Below are 27196 nucleotides of genomic sequence, written 5' to 3'. Positions count from 1 at the left end.
CCTCCCCCCCCCCCAGCCCATCCCCCCCCCAAAAAAAAAAAAAAAAAAAAAAAAAAAAAAAAAAGTTTCAATTGTTTTTCTGTATACCAGCCACATAGAGTAAAAAATCTTAAAATATAAAATTTACAATAATATCAAAAATATCCTATACCTAGGAATACATCTAACAAAGAAGTACGAAACAGTGACACTAAAAAATGCAGAACAGTTTTAAAAGAAAGTAAATAAGACCTAGGGAAATGATGGTACTTAACATGTTCATGAATCAGAAGGCTCTATCTTCTAAAGTGTCCTGTTATCCCCAAATTAATCTCTGTACACAATTTGATCCAATAAAAATGCCAGCAGATTATTATTACTTTTTTCCAAACAACTGACAAGCTAATTATGAAGTTGATATGGAAGAGCTATGAACCAAAAAAAAAAAAAAAAAACCAAAGAAAAACTAAGAATCTTTATTGTTTTTTATTTTTATTTATTTTGAGAGAGAAGTAGAGAGCAAGCAGGGGAGGCACAGAGAAAGGTAGAATCCCAAGCAGGCTGCAAGCTTTCAGCACAGAGCCTGTCATGGGGTTTGATCCCACGAACATTGAGATCAGGACCTGAGCTTAAATCAAGAGTCAGACACTTAACTGACTGAGCCACCCAGGTGCCCCAGGACAATCTTTAAAAGGGAAAAAGCTAAAGGGCTTACTCTGGAGATGCCAATATCTGTTATAAAGCTACAGTGACTTAAACTGTGATATTTCAGAAAGAACAAACCTACAGAAAAGAGATCATTCCAGAAAGATCCACATGTAGTCAACTGATTTATGATAAATATGATATACTTTAATGCAGTGGGGAAATGGGAAATTTTTCAATAAATACTGCTGGATCAATATCAAATATATATAATAGTATATTATATATGTGATGTATACGAATACACATATCACATATATAATGTATATCTTATATATAGTATAGTTTGTATATACATATAATTGTATACTATGTAAATCTTGGACTCTATCTACCTCACATGATAAACAAAATTCCAGAAAGATTAAAGTTCTAAACATGAAAGGTAAAACAGTAAAAGGTTTAGAACTAAACATAGGGGACCATGTTTATGACTTAAGACAGGCTAAGATTTCTTAAACAACATGTAGAAAACACCAGCCAATTTTTTTTAATGAATAATGGTACTATATTAAAATTTAAAACTTCCATTCATGAGAAGATACCATTATGGGGCTGAAAAGGCAATCCAATTAGTAGGAAGAGATAATATATCTGAAAAGGGACTCCTATTCAAACCGCAGGGAATTTCAACAAGTCCCTGGGAAAATTGACAAAGGACTTGACCAGACACTTCATAGAAGAAGCTATCCAAATGGCCGATACACATAGGAAAAGGTGCTGAACATCATTAGTCTACAGAGAAATTCAAATTAAAACCATAATAAGACACTACTTCAGTCACACCAGAATGGCTAAAATGAAAGAAAAAAATAAGTGCTGTCGAGGATGTGAAATAATTGGGACTCCCATGTAGTGTGGTGGGAGTATGTATTAAGGCAATAAACTTTGGACAATTTTTTGAAAGAATATACTGTAGGTAAACATATATACATACTCTATGACCCAGAAATTCCACTTCTAGGTACCCAAAAAAACCACAAGCATATGGTCAGCAAAAGGGTGTTTTGGTACATTCAAAGCCATGCTATTTATTTGAAATAGCTAAAAAGCGGACCTTACTGAAATGCCCATCTACAGTGGGATGGCTAACCTGTGGCATATCTACATAATGTGACACAGAACAGGAATAAGAAAGATCAATGTACAGCAGACACCCAATAGGATGAATACCAATAATATAGTATGGGGTGGAAGAAGCCAGAACAAAAAAAGTCCATACTGTACGAATCCATCTATGTGATGTACAAAAACAGAGGAACTGAATCTTTGTTGCTAGAAGAGTAGTTCCTCGGGGCGCCTGGGTGGCTTAGTCGGTTAAGCGTCCGACTTTCGCTTAGGTCATGATCTCGAGGTTCGTGGGTTCGAGCCCCGCGTCGGGCTCTGTGCTGACTGCCAGCTCAGAGCCTGGAGCCTGTTTCAGAGTCTGTGACTCCCTCTCTCTCTGACCCTCCCCTGCTCACGCTGTCTCTCTCTCTCTCTCTCTCTCCTAGAAATAAATAAAATGTATACATATATATATATATATATATTTAAAAAAAAAGAAGAGTAGTTCCTCTTGGGGGTTATCATCTGGAAAGAGGCATGAGTGAGGGGCATGAGTGAGGGGCTCTGATGAGGGGCTCTGGGAGTTGCTGGTGCCCTGCTTTGTGAACTGGGTGCTAGTTTTGTGGTTATGTTCCCTTTGAAAATTCAGTGAGCAGTGCACTTTGATACTTGTACTTTTCTGTATCTATATTCAATGAAAAAACTACAAGTGGAAAACTAACCCTGGAGAAAGAGATTTAAATACAAAAAGAATGGCTATAAGTTGACCATTGTTAAATTTGAATGATGGGACCATGAAGGTTAATTGTATTATTTCTATTATTGTTTTTTTTTATGTTTTATTTATTTTTGAGAGAGAGAGATAAAGACAGCATAAGCAGGGGAGGGTCAGAGAGAGAGAGGGAGACACAGAATCCGAAGCAGGCTCCAGGCTCTGAGCTGTCAGACTGAGGCTCTGAGCTGTCAGCCCAGTCTGACGGCGAGGCTCAAACCCACGAGCCGTGAGATCATGACCTGAGCTGAAGTTGGATGCTTAACCGACTGAGCCACGCAGGTGCCCCTGTATTATTTCTGTTGTTGTTAAAGGTGTGTAAAATTTTCTGAAATCTAAGATAAAAATAATAATTTTTATTGAAGAAACTTTTTCTTAATAATAAAATAATAATTGAAGTAAAGAGGACAAAATAAAGATAATATGCATATTATTTATAGACAGAGAGATGTACAAATATGGGAACAGTGCCCTGGGGATGAAGAGAGAGGTGAGGCATGGGGCCTTTGTTCTTGTTATAAAATTTTAGGACTATCTTATGTCATAAATATGTGCATGTATTACTTTAATAAATTTTTAAAAATAATTTAAAATAGTTGGAAAGAAAGGAGACGAAGTCCTGTGATTTTAATCTCAAATGATCATAAAATCATGCGGATTCATATAACTTGAGGGAATTGGAAAAAAGGAACAGAAATTAGCGTAAAGGGGCTTGACATGCTGTAATTTCATATAAAGTGTAACATTTATGAACTGAAAGAAAAGGAAAGAAAATCAGTAAAGAGCGGTAACTGTGCTGAGGAATACCCTGGAAACAGGAATTTTGAGACAGGGAGAAATTACATATAATTTAATATTGTACAAATATATTTTAATAAGGTAATAAGTCAATTCGAATTTTTCAAGCTTATTTGACCATATTATGTTGTGGTCAAATAAGCTTGAGAGACATCCCATGAACTGCTAGTCCAAGGAGAACACTTTGGGGAAATCTGAGCTAAAGACTCTTAATAAGCAAAGAAGGCACATTACATTTTATGAGATTAACCTAAAGTAGCAATCCCCTAGAATCCACTTGTTAATCCCAATCACTCCTTCCTGTCAAATAGGATTCTTGGGCATTATGGCAAATATATAGCTGGGCTACTCAACTCATAACCAGTTGTCCATTTCTTTTTTTTAGTTATTTTTTAAAATGTTTTTATTGTATTCTTAGAGACACACACACACACACACACACTCACACACACACACGGAGCATGAGTGGGGGAGAGACAGCAAGAGAGGGAGACACAGAATCTGAAGCAGGCTCCAGGCTCTGAGCTGTCAGCACAGAGCCCGATATGGGGCTTGAACCCATGAACCACGAGATCGTTACCTGAGCTGAAGTCAATGGCTTAACCGACCGAGCCACCCAGATGCCCCACCACTTGCTCACTTCTGCTTTAAGCATGGAAAAGCAACATATTTTCTATCCTAAGACTGTTGTAGCTTGTGGTTGCCATGTGACTCGGCGTTCACCGGGGACCCAAAAGCAGAAGTCAACAAGGAAAGATTTTGCATTCCTGATAACAAGAACAGATACTTTCAGAACCCAGAGAGGTTCAAAACAGATAAGCCACATCCTCAAAAAATCTTATTTTTTTAGACTAAAAGATTTCTTATTGAGGTTGATTGCTTTCAGTGTGATGTTGTTAGAGAACGTCAGGTACCTGCCAATATTTAAATCCATATATCCACTTTTAATGTTTGATTAAATTTAGTATAGAACTACACCCTATCAACAACAACAATAACAACAAATGTACAAACACTTTTCCATTTGGAAATTTGTTCAGGAAGCTGTTATACTCAGCTACAGCTAAAAGTATTCTAAAACTAAACTCAATGCATAGTTTACGTAGAGTACTATATTTAGAATAGCGACTTTCTTCAATAACGCATGATCTGAATGATCTGATAGCACAATGGGTTCAATAATTATCCATTCAGCCACAGAAATGCTTGTCTAGGAAATTGAATCACCTCAATTATCCAGTTTGGGGATTCATAATGAAATATCGAATAGGTTTTATCTAAATATGTTTACTATTTTCTTCTTGCAAATGTGCCTGTAAATTATATAATTTGTCTAGATGGTAAACGTGATTTAGTAGAAGAAGCATAATTTTTGGAATCAAAACTAGTTTCCAGCCTTAGCTATGTCACTCACCAGATGTGGGACTTGGGTAAATTACTTAAACTCTTTGAGTCTTCATCTCTTCATCTATAAAATGGGACATATGAGTACACCTCCTGTAATTAATTTAAGTAGTCGATATAGAAAGTCATCAGTACGTGTTAGTTCCTTTCCTGCTTTCATAAAATCGATCTCAAAGGTCACTGTCATTGATTAAGATTCTGAGGATCCAAAGCAGTAAGGAACACCACATCTTTTATTTTAGCTGTTTAAAGCAATTGTGGGATTTTTTCCCCCAAAATTGCTCAGACAAAAACAATGTATCAATTACGGTAGGGTTCTACTCTCAAGACTCCAGACACAGTCAGGGAATGAACCATTTTTCTTATGCTTTCCCACTTATAATGAACCTGGTAAAGCCAGAAGGGGAGCAAATTTTAAAAAGTGAAAGGTTCAGTTCAGGGAATTTATACAAAAGTGATTACAAACCGTTGGATCATATTCTATCTTGTACCACAAGCATCTAGGAGGGGGAAAAATATGTGATACCCTAGTAAGAGGGGAAAGAAAAGGATACAGATGTGCCATCACGTGCCTCTGAGTCCTCTGTTTGATAAAAAATAAATCATTTCCCCTGGCCAATATAGTGATGACCCAGGAGAGTTTTCATGGCCTTCTTGCAGAATCACAATCAGTTTTTCCGCATGGGCTGGGTGGGTGCACTTCCCCTGGGGATTTGATCAGAGCCTCCACTGTGGCCTTCATTATTCTCCTGCTCCGACCCCCCTTGAGAACTGTGAGTGGCAAGGAAACAGAGCTGCTGAAGGGAGTTAAGTAAAGAGAGGAAAAGCTGAAGATCACTGAGAATCATTTCAGCAGAGTGTAATGTAGGGTAAATCAATAGGTAATTTTACTGGCACCGATCTAGACAAACCTTGTTTGTTTGTTTGTTTCCTGAAAATATTCTGAAAATCTGACAATAAATCGTATGTACCTCATTTCAGTCAGAAACACGTACTACCAATGAGTCAGGCTCTTCTCGGGATATAGAACCTGTGCTTTCTAGCTCCAGTGAAAAGCTCACCTGGAAATAGTGATATTCAGAATAGATAATCCAGAATGCTGATTTCCCAGAACCAATCAGCAGGAAAATGCCACGCTGAATGGGTGAAAGTCACCTGGGGAAATTATTAAAAATACATCTTCCGAAACTGTCGCCCCATGAGTTTTGGCTCTATAGGGCTATGAGAGGGCCCAGGAACGTGTATTTTTAAAACCTTTCCAGGTAGAAGAAACACTCCAGGGGCATAGATAAAATAATATATAATGCATTTGCAAGAAAGGGTGAGGAAATTTATGTACGGATATGGGCCAATGTTAAGATATTTTGAGTGAAAGATGCAAGAGTGTATGTCATTTGCTACCAGTGCTGTTGAAAAGAAGGATGAATATACGTATTTGTTCATATATGCGTGAGATATCTCTGGAAAGTGACACAAAAAGACGATAATACTGGTTTTGCCTCTATGGGGAAGGACTGGGTGGTGGGCAGATAGCAGTGGGAGAGAGATTTTATCACAGCATAACCTTTTGTATCTTCTGAAATTTGAGCCAAGTAAGAGTATTATGTATTCAGAAAGGACTGAAAAATAGTATTTCTATAATGCCCATGACAAAATGTGCTTATAAATAACTTTCCAAGTAAGTCTGATGTTCAGCCAGGATTTTTTCATGTCTCTAAGAGATTAAGGATTTCTCCTTCTATGAAGACAGAACACCCGAGTAGTTACATGAGTGTAAATACTACATTCCTGGAAATGTCACTTATTTCCAATCTGCAGAGTTCACGACTAAGTGTCAGTAGATCTGATAAAGGATAGTGGGTCTGTTCACCAGCTAATTTGCCACCTCTTGAAGAAAATAACAAAATCACAGTTTATAATGTATTTTCAGCCAGGCAGCTTTGAATTATGTAGTTCCTGATTATTTTCTATAATTGGAAGAGATATGAATTATTTCAAAATATATACATAGAGGCTTTATTAATGTTTTAGAACCACCCCACCTCAAATTAGTGAAGTTCAAAATCACCTTAAATGTAGCCATGTTGCTCTTGATTAGCTGCCTCAAAAAAAAATCTTCACTGAAAATAGATTTTGATGGGATTCATTTGGTTTCTATTTAGAGTTGATCAAGGACACCCACTTGAAATTGTTTTTCTGCATTTTCTTTGAATCCGTTAAAGACATTGTGGTCATTGTGCTTGTCGATGCCACTTGAATAAATCATAATTCCCCACTTAAGTGTTTGCCCCAGAAAAATGGTTTTAAGAACCGTATGATTCCTGAAGTGCCTGAGTGGCTCAGTTGGTTAAGGCGCCAGCTTCGGCTCAGGTCACGGTCTCATGGTTTGGGGGTTAGAGCTCGCGTGGGGCTCTGTGCTGACAGCTAGAGCCTGGAGCCTGCTTCGGATTCTGTGTCTCCCTCTCTCTCTGCCCCTCCCTCCTCATGCTGTCTCTCTCTCTTTCAAAAAATGAATTTAAACAAACAAGCAAACAAAACGTTAAGAACCATAGACTTCCTTTTCTCAGGGGAGAAGAACCTAGGGATTGAACTTGATGTTCAACCATAGTCTAGGGCAAATTTCCTAACAAATTTAGGGATCATCCAGCCTTGGGAAAGGAGAAAGGAAAAGCAAGTATCCCATTTATAAAATATATGTAGCATTATTATTTATTATTTATTTATTATTTTTATTTTAGAGAGAGTGCACATTTATGAGTAAGAGAACAGCAGAGAGAGAGAGAGAGAGAGAGAAAGAGAGAGAGAGAGTCCTAAGTAGGATTCTCCACTTAGTGTGGAGATCAGTGCAGGACTTAGTCATACAACCCTAGGATCATGACCTGAGCTGAAATCACGAGTTGAATGCTCAATGAACTGAGCCACCCAGGCATCCCCATAGCATAATTTTTTTTAAAGTAAACAAAGCAACCTTGTACTGGATAATTTCACAATTTCTGGTTTTGGTTACAGTTAGGCTCTCTGTGCAAGGTAAAGCAATTGAGTGGTCAATAATGAGGTTCTTTTCTTTGAGAGGACCTTGGGATAAATAAGCCAACAAAAAAAGTTCACACTTCTGATGTAGTGATTCTTTTTATTTTCTAGCTACACTTTTTTTTCTCTTTCAAAATTTATTTAAATTCTAGGTAGCTAACCTACAGTATAATCATGGTTTCAGGACTAGAATTCAGTGATTCATCATTTACATGCAACACCCAGTGCTTGTCACAAGCGCCCCCTCCCCTTAGGATCCCCCCTTAGGACCATCATTCATCTAGCCCATCCCCCACTGACCTTCCTCCATCAGCCTTAAGTTTGTTCTCTACCATTAAGAGTCTCTCATGGTTTGTTTCCTTCTTCCTTTCCCCCTCCCATATGTTCATCCGCCTTATTTCTTAAACTCCACATATGAGTGAAATCATATGATATTTTTCTTTCTCTGACTGATTTATTTCCCTTGGCATAATACACTCTAGCTCCATCCAGGTTGTTGCAAATGGCAAGATTTCACTCTTTTTGATGGCTGAGTACTATACCATCGTATATTTATACCACTGATGTAGCGATTCTTGGGTGGGTTGGCCAATGAGTGCGCACCTTAAATGGCTGGACAGGAACAGTGAGGGAAGTGCCCTAAGGGGTGAGTGTTCATCTAATATGTTTGACCCATTCTCACCATATAGTGGTGACTTGGGAATCAATCAAATTCTTCTGCTTTTCTCTAGTCTTTTCCTTGGTTGGGACCCATCTAAGAGAAATGACTAATCGGCATCTGACAATATTCAGGCCATAAAAGAAATCTGCTTGAACTACAGGTAGAAAAATAAATGTGGCTTATAACTACTGAGTGTAAAATGGTACAGCCACTTCAGTAAACAGTCTGGCAGTTCCTCAAAAGGTTACACATAGAGCAACCATGTGGCCCAGAAACTCCACTCCTAGGTGTTAGTTTCTTGTTTGTCCATGTCACCTGGTAACTTCAGTTAGTCCAGTACATGAATTAGAGAAGAGAGATAAGTTATTTCCCATTCTTAACTCAAGAGTCATCTGGAATAGATAGTGTTGGACTCTGTTTGTTGCCTCAATTTCTTTCTGTTTTATACATGCATCTTTATTTTTATAGGTATATTATACACTCAAAGCGTTTCACTAGAATAATACATTATCTGATTAAAAATATACATACCTAGCAGCACCTAGGTGGCTTAGTTGGTTATGCATTCAGTTCTTGGCCTTGGCTCATGTCATGATCTCACAGTTTGTGGGATCGAGCCCCACATGAGGCTACCTACGTTTAGCACCAAGCCTGCTTGGCATTCTCTCTCCCTGCCTCTCCTCCAGTTGCATGCACTGTCTCTCTCAAAATAAATAAATAACCCTAACAAATAAAGGTATCTGGTATTGATTATCAAAAATATAGAAAAACATTGACAATAAACTATTTGAAAAAATAAATAAATAAAATATAGAAAAACATTTTGAGCCTAGTACCCAAAGAAATCTTCTGTTAATATTTTGCTACTTTATGCTGCTTCTCAGGATAGATTTACATCTCTCTCTACACATTTGTTTTATTAAAGTGGGAGCAAATACTTCATGACTGTTTTAAGCTAATTTTCCCAATTTCATGAAATTATCTCCTCCAATATCATCCTCATGATTAGAGATATTATCTCACACAGACCCACCATATGCTTTTTGAACTAGCTGTCCCTAAGAAATAGATTCTAAGAAAGAGATTTGTGTTGTGTGTAGTAACTTCACTGGTGAGCATGCTTGGGATGAACCCTTCAATGGCCGGTAAAGGAAGTAAATTTGAGTCAAGCAGGGAGCAGACCTACATGGAAGTTGCGATAAAGATCCTGGAAGCTGTGGGGCACCTGGGTGGCTCAGTCAGTTGAGTGTCCAATGATCTCACAGTTTGTGAGTTCGACCCCCACTTCAGGCTCTGAGCTGTCAGTGAGGAGCCTGCTTGGGATTCTCTCTCTCGCTCTCTCTCTCTCTCTCTCTGCTCCATCCCTACTCACACTCTGTCTGTCGCTCTCTCTAAATAAATAAATAAACTTTAAAAAAAGAGAGTCTGGAGCTGGGATGGTCCTTCAGAGTTGTTCCTCCTTAAGGCACAGGGCCTGAGTCTTCGAACCCCTTTATCATCTGGCAACTGGATGGGAACTGTGCCCCAGGAGTAGGTGTGGCCTTGGGCAAAGTAGCTCTTTCAGCAAGGGAGATTCACAGATAAAAATTCAGGTGAAAGCCATTAGTTGTCAATATTACCAGCAACTGAGGTAATAAATTCCTCAGTCCTGAACATGGAATCTAGAAAACATATAATAGTACTTGCTAAAGTCTATTTCCTATGCCACTTAAATTCACTTATATATTTTATTAAGTTTTCACTGTATCCTTACTCTACTATTTATTGTAGATTTCACTCAGACTTGGCCAACATTTCTGCCTCATCTAAATGGTATATATGACGGGGTGACCCATACCTTCATGTCTTGTGGGTCCAAGCCCCTGGTCACCATGAATTTTTCAGTCCACGGTGTTGGCACTTATGCAACCATTACCAAAACTGGGCAATAGATTCCCAATGGAACTGCTTGGGTACCATTATTCCCTGCCCTCACTGTGAAGCAGTAGCTCTGCTTGCCCCTGATGCTCACAGTCAAGCACCCATGTCAGGATCATGACTCCTTTCTCTCTACACTACTTTCTTTGCTTTCTTCTTGTCATGAGGACCTTAAAGTGACAGCAGTAGTTTTAACTTAAAGCTTGATGGAAATCTTGTTGTGTCTTTTGATAGAACATTTCTCCCTTTGGGGAGCAGAACATGGAGACCTGCCTTGTCTAGAGTTGTAGCAATTGGAAGCACAGATTCTACAAGTTGGTCCATTGGAGGGTTGTGAGCAAGGATACTCCTATTTCCTTCTCTTGGGTCCCAGACCTGTATATTCTACCTACCAAGGACATGGTACCATTTAGTGGTCATTGATCTAGGGTGTTACCGGTCTTAGAGCATAAAGCCCCCGTTCTTGTAGAGTCTCAGATCCAAGCTGGTGCCTCAGTTACAACTTTCAAAAGGCTATTCTTTCAGACTGGCAACTTATGGATGGTGTAGTATGTGATCAAACCAGTGGGTCCCACAGTCATGTGCTTACTGCTTTTATCTCCTCTGTGGTCCAGCACAATCTTAATCCATTGCAATGTTGTGCAGGATCCCATGTCAGGGATCCCATGTCACTTTGGGAGACCTTGAATTGTGGTGCTGTCTGAGGTCCTGTGGATTGCAAAGGTAGACCCAGACCTGGAATATCTATTGATTCCAGCCAAGGAATCCAACCCCTTTGCAGAATGGAAGGGGTTTAGAGGGGTCAGTTTATCACCACCTAGCTGGTTGGTGTCCTCAAAGATGATGCCACATCAGGACTAGCACTGGTCTCTGTTGCTGGGAGGTGGGATATCTGGCACTAGCAGTAGCAAGATTAGCTTTGATGAATGGCAGCCGTTCGGGGCCTCTGGATAGCCTCCATCCCTGCCACTGTGACTTCTCTGTTTATGTGACCATTATGCCAGCCCTGGAATGGCTAATAACAGAGGCAGGCTGATAGCAACTGGCCGTGCCATTCTGTTTTTCACTGTTCAGTGCCTCTTCTACAAAGAATGATGAAGGAGAAAAGGATGCTCTCCAGAAGGCATTTTTACACGTGATACAAAGATCTTCACACAGAGGCTCATTCCCATGGGTCCACTCATGTAAATCTTCCCCAGATGCCCTGGTCATCAATCTGCTAGTTTTTCTTTTTGCAGGTGTCTGAACAACCAGCTAAATCATTTCCCTCCATTCATGGATTGGTATATAGTGTTATTTTGGTCCATCATTCTTTCCACACAAGGTGGCTGACCAGATGCAATGCCTGAAGCTCTGCCCATTGTGAGGATTTCCTTTCACAGTTTTCTTTCAGAGACACTCTTGAGTATAGCTACAGTGCAACAGCAGCCCATTTTTAGCTTGCGCTCCATCTCAGGATGACCCATCTGTGAACCATCTGTTGGGCTCCTCCCTCCTCCGTAAGCTAATCATCAGGGACCCATCCTGTGGCCATAGGTTTGTGTTGAAGGAAAGATGCAAATGCAGCCTAATTGTGCCCTCTATCCTGCTAATGCTTGATTCTGGATTTACCACTTCCATCTTACGGATTGTTGCTGAATCTACCCGACCCTATGACTTGACACTTCTCAGAGAAGGACTCGGCTTAGAGCCATCTGCTGCCACTACTCTAGCAGCTGGAGGAATGGATGCCTTAGCTCATTCCCGGAAAAAAAAAAAAAAAGAAATTCAGTTTTCTGAAGCTGAGAATTTCAGGTGTTCCTTGGTTTTTTGTTTGCTTTTTATTTTGCTATTTTTAACATGACTTTCAAAGTTCCTATTGTAAGCAGATAGTTTATAAAAAATTAGAGAGATAGAAACCAAAAATGGGGAAGTAATGAGATGATCAGAACCAAAACGAGGTGACTTGGGTTCTAGCCCTGGCTTTGTTATTATCTTTGAATTTTGTATTTGACTGGTCATTTCACTTCTCAGAGCCTTAATTGCCTTATCTACATTATGAGACAGTTGAATGAGGTCAATTTTTCCCAATCTAGAGTCTACTGTGAAGGTAATAAAAGTTCAAGAGCTATTTCCAGTATTTCATAAAGTCTAATGAAAATTATCTATCTATCCCTGATAAGGTTGAGGAGGGATCAGGTGGGGGACATTACACTGGCAATTTAGGCAAGCAAGAGAGCAGTATCAGATAAATACTGTAGAATAAAAGAACCCTAGACCACCATCATAAGATAGGTATTTCCAAGGTCATCTGGTCCAAAGCACTAACAGGAGGTGCACACATCTCGTTATAATTATCAACCATTCTTTGAGCTCTTCCAGTATCATAAGTAAGCTGTTGTAGTCTCAGAGGACTCTACTAATTGCATTGTCTAGATGCACTTTCTCCTGCTGGTTGTTGCTCTCCTCTCCTCACCTCACATCTTCTTCTCAGTTTATTCCAGTTGAACTTCAGAGCGCACCATTCTACTGAAACTGCCAAGTGCAGTGGTCTCTATTTTGTTCAGTAGCAATGGACTCAACTGACCATTCCCTCCTTGAAATTGTTGCTTCTCTTGGCCTCTTGGTTAGCATCTCTCCTGCCTTTCTTCTTAACTCACTGGTTGAGCCTTGTCAGTCTTGCATTCTGGCTCCTCTTCTTCTTCTACCTGATCTCTAAATGTTGGAGCACCCATTGGCCCAGTAACTTGGCCCTGGCCTCTTAAGTGGTACAGCCTTTCTCATGGCTTCAGGTAGTTTAAGGCTTTCGAATCATTATATTTCATTTGTCACCTCTTCTCTGAAGCTTAGATTAAAATATCCAAATTCATATTAGACAGTTGTTCTTGAATGGGTAATAGGCATTTAAAACTTAATTTGCCCATGAGAGAAATTTTCCTTTTTCCCTACCCAAATCTGTTCCTTCCCCAAACTAACAAATATCTGAAAATGGCAGCATTGCTATAGATTTCTAAAGCCAAAAACTTAGAATACACCCATCATTTAGCGCTTTCTCTTCCTCTCGCCAAAGTACTCCCAAATTCTATGACTCTGCCTAACTCCAAAAGCTACCCCAAATCTGACTATTTCTCTTTGTGTCCATTACACTGTCTCCTGATAAGTCATCTCCATGTCTTTGCCCAGACCATTGCTACAACTTTCCAATCAGTCTTCTTGCTTGCTTTGTCACTTTCTGTGACCTAATCTCCATGTGCTACCAAGATGGGTTTATATAAATACAAACAGATCAAGTCACTCCTCTGCTTAAAGTCTACCAAATGCCTGGCTTCTGACTGAAGCTACAGTCTCAGTATTTTGTCTTGTCCTACATGCCATAAATGCTCTGGATTCTTCATCTCTGAACCTCCCATCACCATTATCCACCCTATCCATAGCCTTTCAGCCAAACTGGCCTTCTCTCTCACCTTAGAATCTTTGTACTAGATGCTAAACTTTTCCTAGAATGTTGATCTTCACAGTCCTGGATGCTTATTGTCATTCATGTCTTGGTGAGACATCTGCCCCTTAGAGAGGCCTCCCTGACCACTCAATCCAAAGCAACCGTCCAGAAATCCCTACCTTTATGCCCTATTCAGTTCTCTTGAACACTTTCTGTACTTCCTGGACTTCCTTTGCTTGTTTATTTATTTATTGTGTCTTAGTAGAATGTGAGTGATGTGAGAGCTGCAACATTGTCTGCCTTATTTTTGTTCTTTTCTCAGGACCTGGGAGAGAGTTTAGCACATAGTTTAGTAAAAATTTGCTAAAGGAGTGAAGGAAACAGACAACTCTGAGACCCACAGAATCTAGCCTAACATTGGCAACTGCTACCCAGCTCTTTCTTTGTCAAATAAAGTGCTCCTGTTTCTCAAATTTGTCATTTTGGGGAAGAAGATTTAGAGCAGCAAACATAGGACACAAGAAATGTCAATTGTCCAGAGATGTAATAAAATAACTGCATAATAGAAGTATTTTCATTTGTATATGCACATTTTCCTTCTTTCAGATAATCCATAGGACTATAATTTATTTTGATGGGCACCTCTGCTCATAGTAAAGTGAGAGGTAACTTTCATAGTAATTTTTACAGAATACTCAGAACAGGTTTTATAGCCTTGGCTTTTCATGCAAGTCCAAGAACTTTGCCCAGGCCAACTAGATTACTTCTCTTCTTGACTGTCTGGTTGTTAAAAATTAAATAGCAATGAGTTTGTGTTTGATCTTGCTGAGTTATGGGACATCACTAGATATTTTTAAACGCCCTAACTTTAATAATTATAATGCATTTTTCTTCAGCCAGATTTACTCCATGATAAACACAAGCAAACTCAAATTCTCAAGCCTGAGCTGATCAATCTTTCCTTCCCATCATTCCCTTTCCTGATTGAACCACCACCAGAAGTCTAATCATCAGTTTGTCATCCAACAAGTGGAAAATCTCTATTGTGCTTTATCACTGATTAAAATGTTCTGAGTGCTTAACATGTACCAGCCACAGTTCTCTGTGTTTTACATAGCTTAACTGAGTTAATCCTAATGAAACGTGTACTATTATTTTGACTATACACAGATGGGAAAACTGCAGCACAGAGCAGTTAAGTAACTTGAGTAAGGTTAAACAGCTAATAAGCAGTGAGGGTGGGCTGTATTCCCAGGCCGGTCTAATGCTAGAACCACTACATATTGTGTGAAATGACAAAACTCTGATTTTTCCACACGCTCTTATAATCTCTTATTACTCCTATTCACTTTCACAGGTTGCTGAACAGTGACTAGTGTCTTGTCCGGGAGGAACATCCCAATTTCTTTAAGAAGTTCTCATCTTAAATGGTCCCAAATCTCTCCATCACCCAGGTCACCTGTGAAAATACAGTCATGCCCATGCATCTTAAAGGGTCAGAACTAAGCATCAGTCGATATTTGGGTTTAGCTGTTTATATAAAGAGATGATCAATTTCTTCTTCCTGGATATATAATTAACTTCATGTCGTATCAAATCATCGTAGCTTGTTTGGTAGCCACATCATAGTCTGTATTTTTTAAAACCCTAAAAACATTTTAATTTTTTAAACATTAAAATGATAAAGTAAACCAAGAAACATTATCTTAAAGCTATTTTAAGGCCTACATACAGTACAGGAAAGGAAAATAATGAAAGCCCTCAGCAATTGGAGGCCTTCTGCTATATAAATATAAGATGGAAAAGATAGTATGCTTTAAAAAGAAAGAAAGAAAGAACATGAAAGAGTTTGATTTCACTGAAATCTTTCTCTGTCTCCTGCTATAAATCTGTACCTTTGCTAAACTTCCTGGCCACTTGTTGTCTAGTATTTTCCCCTGTGTTACTCTCTGGACTCAGCTATTAGCACTATTTAAAAACCTGTGTGATCTTGGAGCCTTTCAATAAAGAGTTCAATGATCTAGTCTAAAACTTCCTTATTTGACCTTCTGCCTTGGTGAGATGTTTCATTGTGGGGCTGTAATACTACAGAGTTGGCTGTTGACCACATGAGAAGGAGCTGCTCATGAACTGTTGTTGGCTTTTCTTTTTTTCTTGTTCTTTTTCTTTTTTTCCTATGTGATATTAGATAGATTTTGAAAAGCCCAAGTGGTATATTTTTACATTTATTCCTAATCTACGGTTTCTTGTTTTATTCATCCTATGCTAAGACCTTTAGGGCAGTCCATTACTAGCCAGTTAGGTTTCAGGTCATCCACATATTTGATAATATGCCATCTACTTATTTAGCCAAGTTGTTCATGAAAATGTTAACCAACAATTGGTTAAGGATGGGGCTCTGGGATAAGTGGAGCTTTCTTAGGAGAACAATGACACATTAATCAATGCCCTTTGGAAATGGTCATTCCATCATTTATGGACCACTCCAAGCTTTCCATCAACTGGTTCATCTTTTTCTATCTTGCAGCCATGGACATAATTCAGGTGTGACATTTGTTTATTTTTTTTTAACGTTTATTCATTTTGGAGAGACAGAGAGAGACAGGGCGTGAATAGGGGAGGAGCAGAGAGAGAGGGAGACACAGAATCAGAATCAGGCTCCAGGCTCTGAGCTGTCAGCACAGAGTCCGATGCGAGTCTCGAACCCAGAACCTCGAGATCATGACCTGAGCTGAAGTTTGGAGCTAAAATGATGGAGTCACTCAGGCACTTCAGATGTGCCATTTGAATAGCACTCTTGGGATATACCTGTACTCTTTAGTGGCATTACAGAGCAGATATTAAGACCATGAATTCTGAAATGTGCCAACCTGTGCTTACATATATGTTCCCCAGTTTTAGCATTGTGTTCTGGGGCTAGTTACTGCTCTAAACCCCTGTTACCTCATTTATAAAATAAGGGGGATAATACTTAAGATCACATGAGAAAATGTGCATAAAGCATTTAACCTAGAAGCTAACATTGACTAAGTGCTAAAGAATATTAGCTCTTCTTAATAGAGTAGTTAACCTACCCAAAAAGAAAATAAGGTTAGGCTGGTACAGCTTAATCTTAATGAGCCCATACTGGGTCTTAGTGAATATCACTTCCCTTTGTAAGAATTTACAAGCTCTCTTTTTATACTGTTTGAAAACCCATCCATTTTAATAATCCATTCTATAATTTTGCACAGGGATGAATGTCAGGCTCACTGATTTATAATTGCAGAATTTCCTGTTTTCTTCTGGTGAAAATTTGCTCTGCATTTGCTTCTATCCAGTGCTGTGATACGCTCCCCTTCTCCCCCATTCCTCAGGAAGAGCAGTCGCTGGTCTGGGAGATTTACCCCCTCTGTTTTCTAACCCTCTCACAAAGTTCATCTTAGCCAGGGCACTTGATGTTCTCTATATTCCCACCCATCTTTGACATCAGTGCCTCTCAAACTAGTTTGTTCTCCCCTCTCAGTCTGAAGATCATTGTCTCTGACGTAGAAGACAGGCAGAACAGGAACGGAGTGGCCCTGCTTTCTTTCTGTCATCTGTTATCACCATCTGTCTCTAGCAGAGGGCCTACCCCTTCCTGTTTGTTCTCTTGCTTGTTAGTATAACTTTCAAAATCCCCCTCTCTTTGCCTTATTATTTTATACAAACTTTGGTTATCTATTCCTCTTTTTGCTTTGTGTCTTTTCAAAATAGAAGCTCAGACATTTCCAGTCTCAAATGACATTTGAAGTCGTTTCTCCCTAACGTATATTTTAAGACTCAAAGTAAAAGCAAACAGTCATACACAATATGTGATTCTAGAGAAGTTTAAGGTACTGCCGCTTTAAAATTACCTGTTAGCCCTGTCTCCGTTTTTTTTTTTTAAATGTTTTATTTATTTCTGAGAGAGAAACAGAGCGAGCAGGGGAGGGTCAGAGAGAGAAGGAGACAGAATCCGAAGCAGCTCCAGGCTCTGAGCTGTCAGCACAGAGCCCGACGCGGGGCCGAACCCACAAACCGTGAGATCATGACCTGAGCCAAAATCGGACGCTTCACCGACTGAGCCACCCAGGCGCCCCAGCCCTGTCTCCATTTTAAGTGAATTCAGACTCAATTATGAAGCAAATGTGAGGCGAGTAGGTAATGTAGACTGAGAGGGTAGCTATGGAGATGGTAAAAAGTGGGGAGGTCCAGGAAATATTGAAAATACCACCAACAGTACTCACCGACGGATTGGAATATAGGTTGTGCCGTGAGGGAAAGAAGAATCAAGGATTCCAAAAGCTTTAAGTTTTCATGAGCAATTAGGTAGATGGTAGATCTGGTGAGAAGTGGAAGACTTTGGAGCAGCAAATCGGGAATGGGTGTTAATCATTCCGTTTGACTGCATTTAAGTTTTCTATTAGACATCTAAATTGAAATGTCAAGTAGAATATAGGAGTTTGGAGTGCCGAAGAGAGGTCCAGGCTAGAGATATAAATTTGAGTTGTCTGCTAAAGATGGTATTTAAAGCTCCAGGACTGCTGAAATTACCCAGATGAGATCATAGAGGTGGGAAGAACGCCCAAGAGAGAGCCTGGGTCACCAAAACAGTTAGAGGTCTGGAGAAAGAAGTATAAAGGATTTGAGACAAAGCAGCCAGAGATGGAAGAACACCCAGTGAGGAATGTGTGTCAAGAAGGAGGGAATGGCGCATGGTGTCAAAGTGCTAAGAGCTCAAGTAAGATGATCTCAGAGAAGCGAACATTAGCTTTAACAAGATGAGGTCATTGGTGAAATGAGGTCCACTTTACTAGTGAAGTCAAGAGAAATACCCATTAAGATGATTTGAAGAGAAAATGGGAGGTGAGGTAGTAGAAGTGGTGAGTACAGACAATGCTCTGTTTTTCTACAAAGACAATGAAAAATGGGCATAGCTGGGACAGGATGTGGAATCAACGGAAATTTGTTTGCTTGTTTTTCTGTGCGTGTTTGTTTGTTTCGGTAGGTCATCTTAAAGTATGCTTCAGTTGGATGGGAAGGATCCAGTAGAAATTAATGGAGTAGAGAAAGAAAAATCGGCAGCACAAATTCTTTTTTTGAAAAAAAAAAAGAAAAAGTAATTGGAGAGGTTAAGCTAAGATAGGAGCAGTGACTTTTTTATTGTAACTACAAGGGAGGCCAATATGTGTGTATAGATACAAATAGGTTGGTGGGCTATCTGGTTGAAAAATGAGGTAGGTAGTTCTTATTGGAATGGTATTTTTGTATAAAATGTGCAGTGAGGTTATTAGATTAGAACAAAGGGGGAAGAGGATGTTGGAGATTTGAAATCATCTGCTGACATAGTGAAAAAGTAGATACATCACAAAATTGGGATAATATCTGTGTCAAGTGACTATCTGAGAGGCATGGAAATGGATTTGAAATGACTCTGGTCAGTAGTGCTGTGATTTTTCTCCAGTTACACTGAAGTCTTGTGAACAAATGTGGAGAACATTTTTTTTTTCTGGTTACATACAAGAGTAAAGGATACAGGCAAGTAATTAATGACAGTTGTATGGACAATTATAATGCTGGACAAGAGAATATAGCCTGGTAACAAAAGAAGTGAAGGAATTGAGAGTAGTCTATATATTCTCTTTGCTTGCTTTGGGCTTATTTTGTTCTTTTTCTGATAAATTCTTGAGATAGGAATTTATACTGTTGGTGTGAGACCTTCCCTCTTTTCTAATGAAAGCATTTAGTGTAATAAATATCCCTCTCAGCACTGGTTTAACTGCATCCCACCTATTTTAATATAGTGTATTTTCATTTTCCTTTACTTCTACATATTTTAACATTTCTCTTGAGACTTTCTTTTGATACATTATTTAGAATTACATTGTTAAGTTTACAAGTGTTTGGAGATTTTCCACTTGTGTTTCTGTTATTGGAGTCTAGTTTGATTTCATTGGGTCAGAGAATGTATTTCATATGATTTTAATTATTTTAAATATATTAAGGTTTGTTTTATGGCCCAAGATCTGATCTATTTGGCAAATAGATGCTTGAAAAATGCCTATTCTTCTCTTGTTGGGTAGAGTGTTCTGTGTATATCAACTTTTTATTAGTTAATTGTGTTGTTCAGACCTTCTATGTTTATCTACTAATAATCTATTGCTACCAGTTCTATTACTTGCTAAGAGGGGGTATTAAAGAGAAAATAATAATTGTGAATTAGTCTATTTCACTTTTCAGCTGTATCGATTGCTGCTTCATGTGTTTTTGAGGTTCTGCTATTTGGCACATACACATTAAGATTATAATATCTTTCTGGTGGATCAGTCCTCTTAACATTATGTAATGTGCCTCTTTGCCTCTAGTAAGACTCCTTGTTCCAAAGTCTACTTTATTTAATATTAACAGCCACTTCTGGTTTTTAAAATTTAATATTTGCATGGTGTACTTTCCCATCCTTTCACTTTTAGGCTATGTTGTTGAATTTTAAGTGAGTTCTTGTAGACAACATATAGTTGGCTTTTGTTTTCTGATATACTTTTAATTTCTGTATTTAACCCATTTACACTTAAAGGGAATTATTGGTATATTAGAACCTCAGTCTATCTTTTATTAATTTCCTCTGGTTCCTGATCCTCTGTTTCTCTTTTCTTGCCTTCTTGCAGGATATATAAACATTTTTCAGCCTTCCATCTTGATTAATTTACAGTGTTTTTATCTAGTATATCTCTTTGTATAATTTTAATGGTTGTTGCTCTGGGTATTAAAAAATATGAGGGCACCTGGGTGGCTCAGACAGTTAAGCATCCAACTTCAGCTCAGGTCATGATCTCATGGTTTGTGGGTTTGAGCCCCGTGTCAGGCTCTGTGCCAACAGCTCAGAGCCTGGAGCCTGCTTCAGATTCTGATCTCTCTCTCTCTCTCTCTCTCTCTTCCCCTCCCCTGCTCACACTCTGTCTCTCTCTCTCTCTCTCTCAAAAATAAATAAAAACATTAAAAATTTTGTTTTAAATGTATATGTCTGGGGCACCTGGGTAGCTCAGTTGGTTGAACATCTGGCTTTGGCTCAAATAATGATCTCAGGGTTCATGGGTTCGAGCCCCATGTCAGGCTCTGTGCTGACACCTCAGAACCTGGAGCCTGCTTCAGATTCTGTATCTCCCCGTCCCCTCTCCCTGCCATTCCTCCACTCGCATTCTCTCGCTGAAAACTAAATTTTTAAAAATTTAAAAAATTTTTAAAAATATGTATAGGACTTTTAACATTTTACTGGCATCAACATTTTATTACTTTGAATAAAATGTGGGATCCTTTCTTCCATTCAGTTCCCTTTACCTTCCCCACTTCCATGTCTGGAGTATAGGATAGGGTCACAATATGTTTTAATCACAGAATATGATTTACAAAACTCATGAGGAGAAGGATAGTCTATTCCAGGCACCCATATTTCTGTTCTTACCATTGTCTTTTATTTTTGACCCCTGATGGTCAAAATGGATTCTTTTATCATTTTCTTTCCGTTTGAAGGAAATTCTTTGGCAGTCTTGAAAAGTAAGTGTGCTACCAACAAATTCTTTTAGTTTTCCTGCATCTGGGAATGTTTTCATTGTCTCTTCATTCCTAAGGGGTAGTTGTGCCAGATATAAAATTTGATATTGACAACTATTTTTTTTTTTAGCACTTGAAAATGTGGTGGCACATCCTTCTGGCCACCATGGTTTCAGATAACAAATCACTGACCTTCCCAGTGGTGGGTCCTGTAGTTCATGGGTTGGTTCTTTCTGTCTGCTTTCCAGATTTTTTAGATGTCTTTAGTTTTCAAAAGTATACTTTTTTTTAAAAATGTTTTATTTTTTATTTATTTCTAGGAGAGAGAGAGAGAGACAGCGTGAGCAGGGGAGGGTCAGAGAGAGAGGGAGTCACAGACTGAAACAGGCTCCAGGCTCTGAGCTGGCAGTCAGCACAGAGCCCGACGCGGGGCTCGAACCCACGAACCACGAGATCATGACCTAAGCGAAAGTCGGACACTTAACCGACTAAGCCACCCAGGCGCCCCGTCAAAAGTATACTTTTATGTCTTTTCATGGAGTCCTTTGAATTTATCATATTTGGAGTTTGCTCAGTTTCTTAATTATACAGTTTCAGGGCTTTCCATACTCTCCTACCCCTTTTTTCTTTTCTTTTTCTTTTTTTTTTTTTAAAACCAAGTTTGGAAAGTTCTCAGCCACTATTTCTTCAGCCCACTCTCTTCTCTCTTCTTCATGTATTTTTGTTTGTTTGTTAATACCCCCATTTTCTTAGGGACTCTGTTCAGTTTTTTTTTCAGCCTATTTTTCCTCTATTGTTCAAACTCAGTAAATTTTGTTGATCTGTCCTCTAGTTCACTCATTCTGTCTCTGCCATTTCAAAACTACTATTAAACCATCAAGCAAATATTTAATTCTACTATTTTCAGTTCTACATTTTCTACATCATGCTTTTCAAAATTGCTGTTTCTCTTCTGTGATTTTCTTTTCTTTTAATTTTTTAAAGTTTATTTATTTTTGAAAGAGAGAGACATACAAACACAGCAGGAGCGGGGGAAGGGGAGAGAGAGCGGGAGACACAGAATCTGAAATAGGCTCCAGGCTCTGAGCTCTCAGCACAGAGCCTGATGTGGGGCTTGAACTCACAAACCATGAGACCACAACCTGAGCTGAAGTCAGATGCTTAACTGACTGGGTCACCCAGGTGCCCCTCTTCTGTGATTTCCTATTGTTTTATTTGCTTCAACAGAATTTGTAATGGCTTACTGAAGTATTTTTAATATGGATGCTTCAACATCCTGGGTTTTTAAAAAACTTTTTTTAATGTTTTATTTCTGAGAGAGAGAGAGAGCAGAGGAGGGTCAGAGAGAGAGGGAGATACAGAATCTGAAACAGGCTCCAGGCTCTGAGCTAGCTGTCAGCACAGAGCCTGATGCAGGGCTCCAACCCACAAACCATGAGATCATGACCTGAGCCCAAGTCGGACGCTTAACCGACTGAGCCACCCAGGCGCCCCTAACATCCCTGTTTGATAGGGGCACCTGGCTGGTTCAGTCAGTAGCGCATGTGACTCTTGATCTCGGGGTTGTGAATTCAAGCCCCATGCTGTGCATAGGGCTTACTTTTTTAAAAAGCCCTTGTTTGGTCATTTTAGTGTTTGATGTATCTTGGTTATTGTACTTTTTCATTCAAGTTGTGGTTCTCTTGGTTCTTGGTATATAGCAGGTGATTTTTAAAAATCATATCCTGGACATTTTGGTTATTATTTTAAAAGACTCTGGGTCCCATTTAAAGCTTATATTTTGGCAGTAAGTCACCCTATGGTGGTTCCAGTGACAAGTTAATTTTCAGAGCTCTTGTACTGTTTTCATCTGCTTGGTTCATCACATATGCTAGTAGGGCTTCCAAAGGTCCATGACGGTGCTCCTGAAGGGACAGGAAAAGTTTCCCAGGCAGGCTGCCTGGTGCCTCTACATAAAGGAAGGACATTCCTGACTCACAGGGAAAAAGCTTCATGGGCTAGGCAACCCATCATGGAAGGAGTCCCCTTCCCTGTGCTACCCAGCCACCTGGTTTTTTAGGTAAATGACATGAACCTCCCCAAGGAGATGTCTTTACTCAAGGGATCGGCTTGTGTTATTCCAGCTAGAAACTTGGAATCATAGACAATTCTTCTGTGAAGGAGAAGTGAATTTATGAAGAGTTATAAAGCTTGAGTTTCAGTGTCCTTCATTTGCAAGAGCCTTGTCTAAGATCTGGATACCTAAATGTGTTTGCATATCATGTATTTTTGTAAATTTGCAAGAGTGGTATACTTTATGATTAATTAAAACTGTTTTTATCTCTGACTTATCCTTATCACAATGACAATCATGTGTCATTGCCATAGACACATTTGAGATCTGGCTACAAAGAAGTTGTGTGTGGAATTCATTTAGATTGGATTTAATGAGATAACATTAAGTATCCACACTCCTACATACAGTTAAGTTCTTACTAGGTATTCTCACATGGGGGCACTTTAGGAAAGTTTCTTACCATTCCCCATGCTCCCTCACCTGGCTTTGTGACACTAAGACTCATGACCTATGATTGTCCTGTATTATGAGCATGACCTATCTCATGGAGAGGTACTGTATAGAGAGGAGAAATAATATTTGAAATTTGGGGGGCCAAAAGTCAGGCTGTGGAACATTCTTCCAATCATCAGACATATAATTAATGTTTATTTAGCTAACTATTAGAGCCATTTACTTAGCTAAATATTAGAACATTTGACACATAAAGGTGCCTCATTAAAACAGAAGTTCTCTCTTGCTACAAATAATCAATAATGAAACATATTAAATTATAAATAATCCATACTTTGGATAATTGCATAAAATAGAATTTACCAGAGTTTGTTATATAGACTACAAGGTTGAAGCTACACTACAAATAGTAGGTATATTTATATGTGACATCACATGTTTCATATACGCCAATTCTAGATTATAGAAAGACAGAAGTTGGTCAACCAGGCTACAACAAAGACTGAATTAGTTTCCTTTTCTTTATCTACAAAATAATCTTATAAAATCATTGTCATATAAAAGGCGATACAAAGAGTTTACTGCCAAAACGTTTCTAGCGGTTGATTGATTAAAAATAGTATGTCTTTTTAATGTCTTTGGATTCAGTGATGTTTATAGTATTTGGCAGCTTCTTAAATTTGTAATTTGTTGTGGCTTCTTTTCTCATTCTGAAGAAATACTCACTTTCGCATCTAATTTGGTGTGAGTAATTTTGTATTTCTCATCTTAAAAATCATCTCACACAACTTTGATCTGATTTGACTTTCTTCCCACTTTCAAATCCACATCTGGTCTACTTGGAAATCCTGTTATTGCCACCTTTCCATGGGAATGAAAACTTCTCTCAATCTCCATGGCCGCCACCATTGTAACCACTCTTCCCTCCCACCTGGACAACAGCAGTAGCTTTTTGTTCTTGGGCAGAAGCCTCTTAATTTCATGTAACCAGATCTACCATTTTTTCCATATGTTTTCAAGATTTGACTGCCTTGCTCCCTCTCCATTCCAAAGCTTAAAAAAAAAAAAAAGACTCTTAATTTTAATTCCGATATTTTTGTCTTGTAAATTTTTTACACTTCTATCTTTAGGCATTGTTGGGATACTTTTATGTTCCTTCAGATAACTAACCAGGAATGTTAACATCACTTAACAGAGAAAAAAATTTTTTTCTATGAAATCAAAATGTCAGCTTTATCATTTACTCTGTTCATTTTAGATTTCACTTTAATACAGTTAACTATTGTCTGTTATTATGCTAGAATCTAGTGTTTTGATTACAGGATACTTTTAGTATCTGATAGAGTGAATCCACCCTCGATGTCACTAAAAAATTTTTTTTAACATTTATTTATTTTTGAGAGACAGAGAGAAAGACAGAGTGCGAAAGTGGAGGAGGGGCAGAAAGAGAGGCAGACGCAGAATCTGAAGCAGGCTCCAGGCTCTGAGCTGTCAGCACAGAGCCCAACGTGGGACTCAAACTCACAGACTGTGAGATCATGACCTGAGTTGAAGTCAGATGCTTAACCGACTGAGCCACCCAGGCACACCTCATTTGCTTCATTTAGATCAATTTCCTGTCTTCCTGGATTTATTTTGGATAATTCATGTTTTAATAGTGCTTATGAATGGATTAGTTCCTATGTTCATTTCTAATTGCATAATATTGGTAGAAAGAAACGTTATTCATTTTTTATGTGGCCAGCCATGTTAACAATTCTCTTCTTAGTACTAAGGGATATTTATCAGAATATCTTGTATTTTCTAAGTACATAATCATTCATGCCAAGTGGAAACCAAGATAGTGTTATCTTTTCATTCCTCATAGTAACCTTTCTTTTATTTTCTAGCCTTATCCATCTTTAAAATGTGTTGAAGAATAGTGATAATAGCAGAAATCCCTGCCTTGTTACTGCTTTTCATTAAAAAAAAAAAATACCCGTTGTATATAATGTAGTTGTTGGGTTTAGGTAGAGATTTTTTTTTTAAAAAGCCTTGTTTAGGTGTTGCTGTGGATGGAATTCTGTCACTCCCAAGTTCATACCTTGAAGCCCTGGCTTGCTATGTGTTGTAGACACGGCCTTTAAGGAGGTGATTAAGGTTAAATGTGGTGATGGGAGTGGGGACCTGGTCTCCTTGTGAGAATAAGAAGAGGCACCAAAGCTTGCACTCTCCCAGCCGTATGCGGACGCAGCGAGAAGCTAACTCTCTGCAAGCCAGAAAGAGATGTCACCAGAACCCAACTATGGTGGTGCCCTGATCTCAGACTTCCATTCCCCAAAAGTGTAGGAAAATACACTTCTGTTGCTTAAGCCACTCAGTCTATGGTATTTTGTTTTGTCAGCCCAAGCTAATACCGATAATGTCGTTTCTGGTCTCCTGAGTGAAAATTTACTGGTGTAGATGCAACCTCATAAAGCCATAGATCATGACAAATGCAGTCATCCTGCTGTCCTCTAGCCTAGCAGTTCTCAACTACAGTAATTCTGGCCTTCAGGGGACATTTAGGAATGTCCGGAGATGTTTCTGGATGTTACAACTGTGGGGGAGAGGGTTGCGTGCTACTGGATAAGACCAGCGATGCCAGGGTTTCTACAGTTGATGGACAGCTCCCCACGACAATGACGCATCTGGTCCAAAACGTCAGTAGTACCAAGGTTGAGAAAATCTGGCAGCCAAGTCCCTGAAATCTCCTGTCTCCTACAGGGAGGAAAAGAAGGAGGCTACCCCAACCGTGGGTGTAGACTGCCCCATCCCTGGACCACTGCCCCATGCCTGGGCTGGGCCAGGAGGACTGAAGGGCTGGTCCTCAGGGCATAGGTATTCCGTGGAGCGGGACTGCTCACTTGGATGGCCCTTTGGTAGCAGCGGGTAGCGTTGTCCTTACTACCCTCTCTTCTCATTGCCAAGGCCTGTCACATGGCTTTCTGAGGTTCCTGTTTTACATCGTTTTTCTTAGGAATGGCTAATGCATTTTATCAAATGACTGTGTGAAAAGCATTCACAGAATCACATAGTTTTTCTCCTGTAATATTTGGTGTGTTGGACTATCTTGATGGATACCTTCCTTTCAAAAGGCAGCAAGTATAAACTTCTTTCTTGTTACTTTCATCCGGTTGTTGCTTTTTTTTTTAAGTTTATTTATTTTGAGAGAGAGAGAGAGAGATAAAGCATGAGTGGGGGAGGGGTACAGAAAGAGTGGTAGAAAGAGAATCCCAAGCAGCGTCTTCGTGGTCAGCACAGAGCCCAATGCAGGGCTAGAGTCCAATGCAGGGCTCGAACCCATGAGCTGTGAGATCATGACCCGAGCAGAAGTCAGATGCTTAATGGAGTGAGTCACCCAGGTACCCCATCTGATTTTTTATTAAA

The sequence above is a fragment of the Crocuta crocuta genome, unplaced genomic scaffold, assembly GCF_008692635.1.
Source record: "Crocuta crocuta isolate KB4526 unplaced genomic scaffold, BGI_CrCroc_1.0 scaffold41, whole genome shotgun sequence".
NCBI classification, from domain to species: Eukaryota; Metazoa; Chordata; class Mammalia; order Carnivora; family Hyaenidae; genus Crocuta; species Crocuta crocuta.
The sequence above is the reverse complement of the archived record's forward strand: the minus strand, read 5'-3'. Positions refer to the sequence as shown.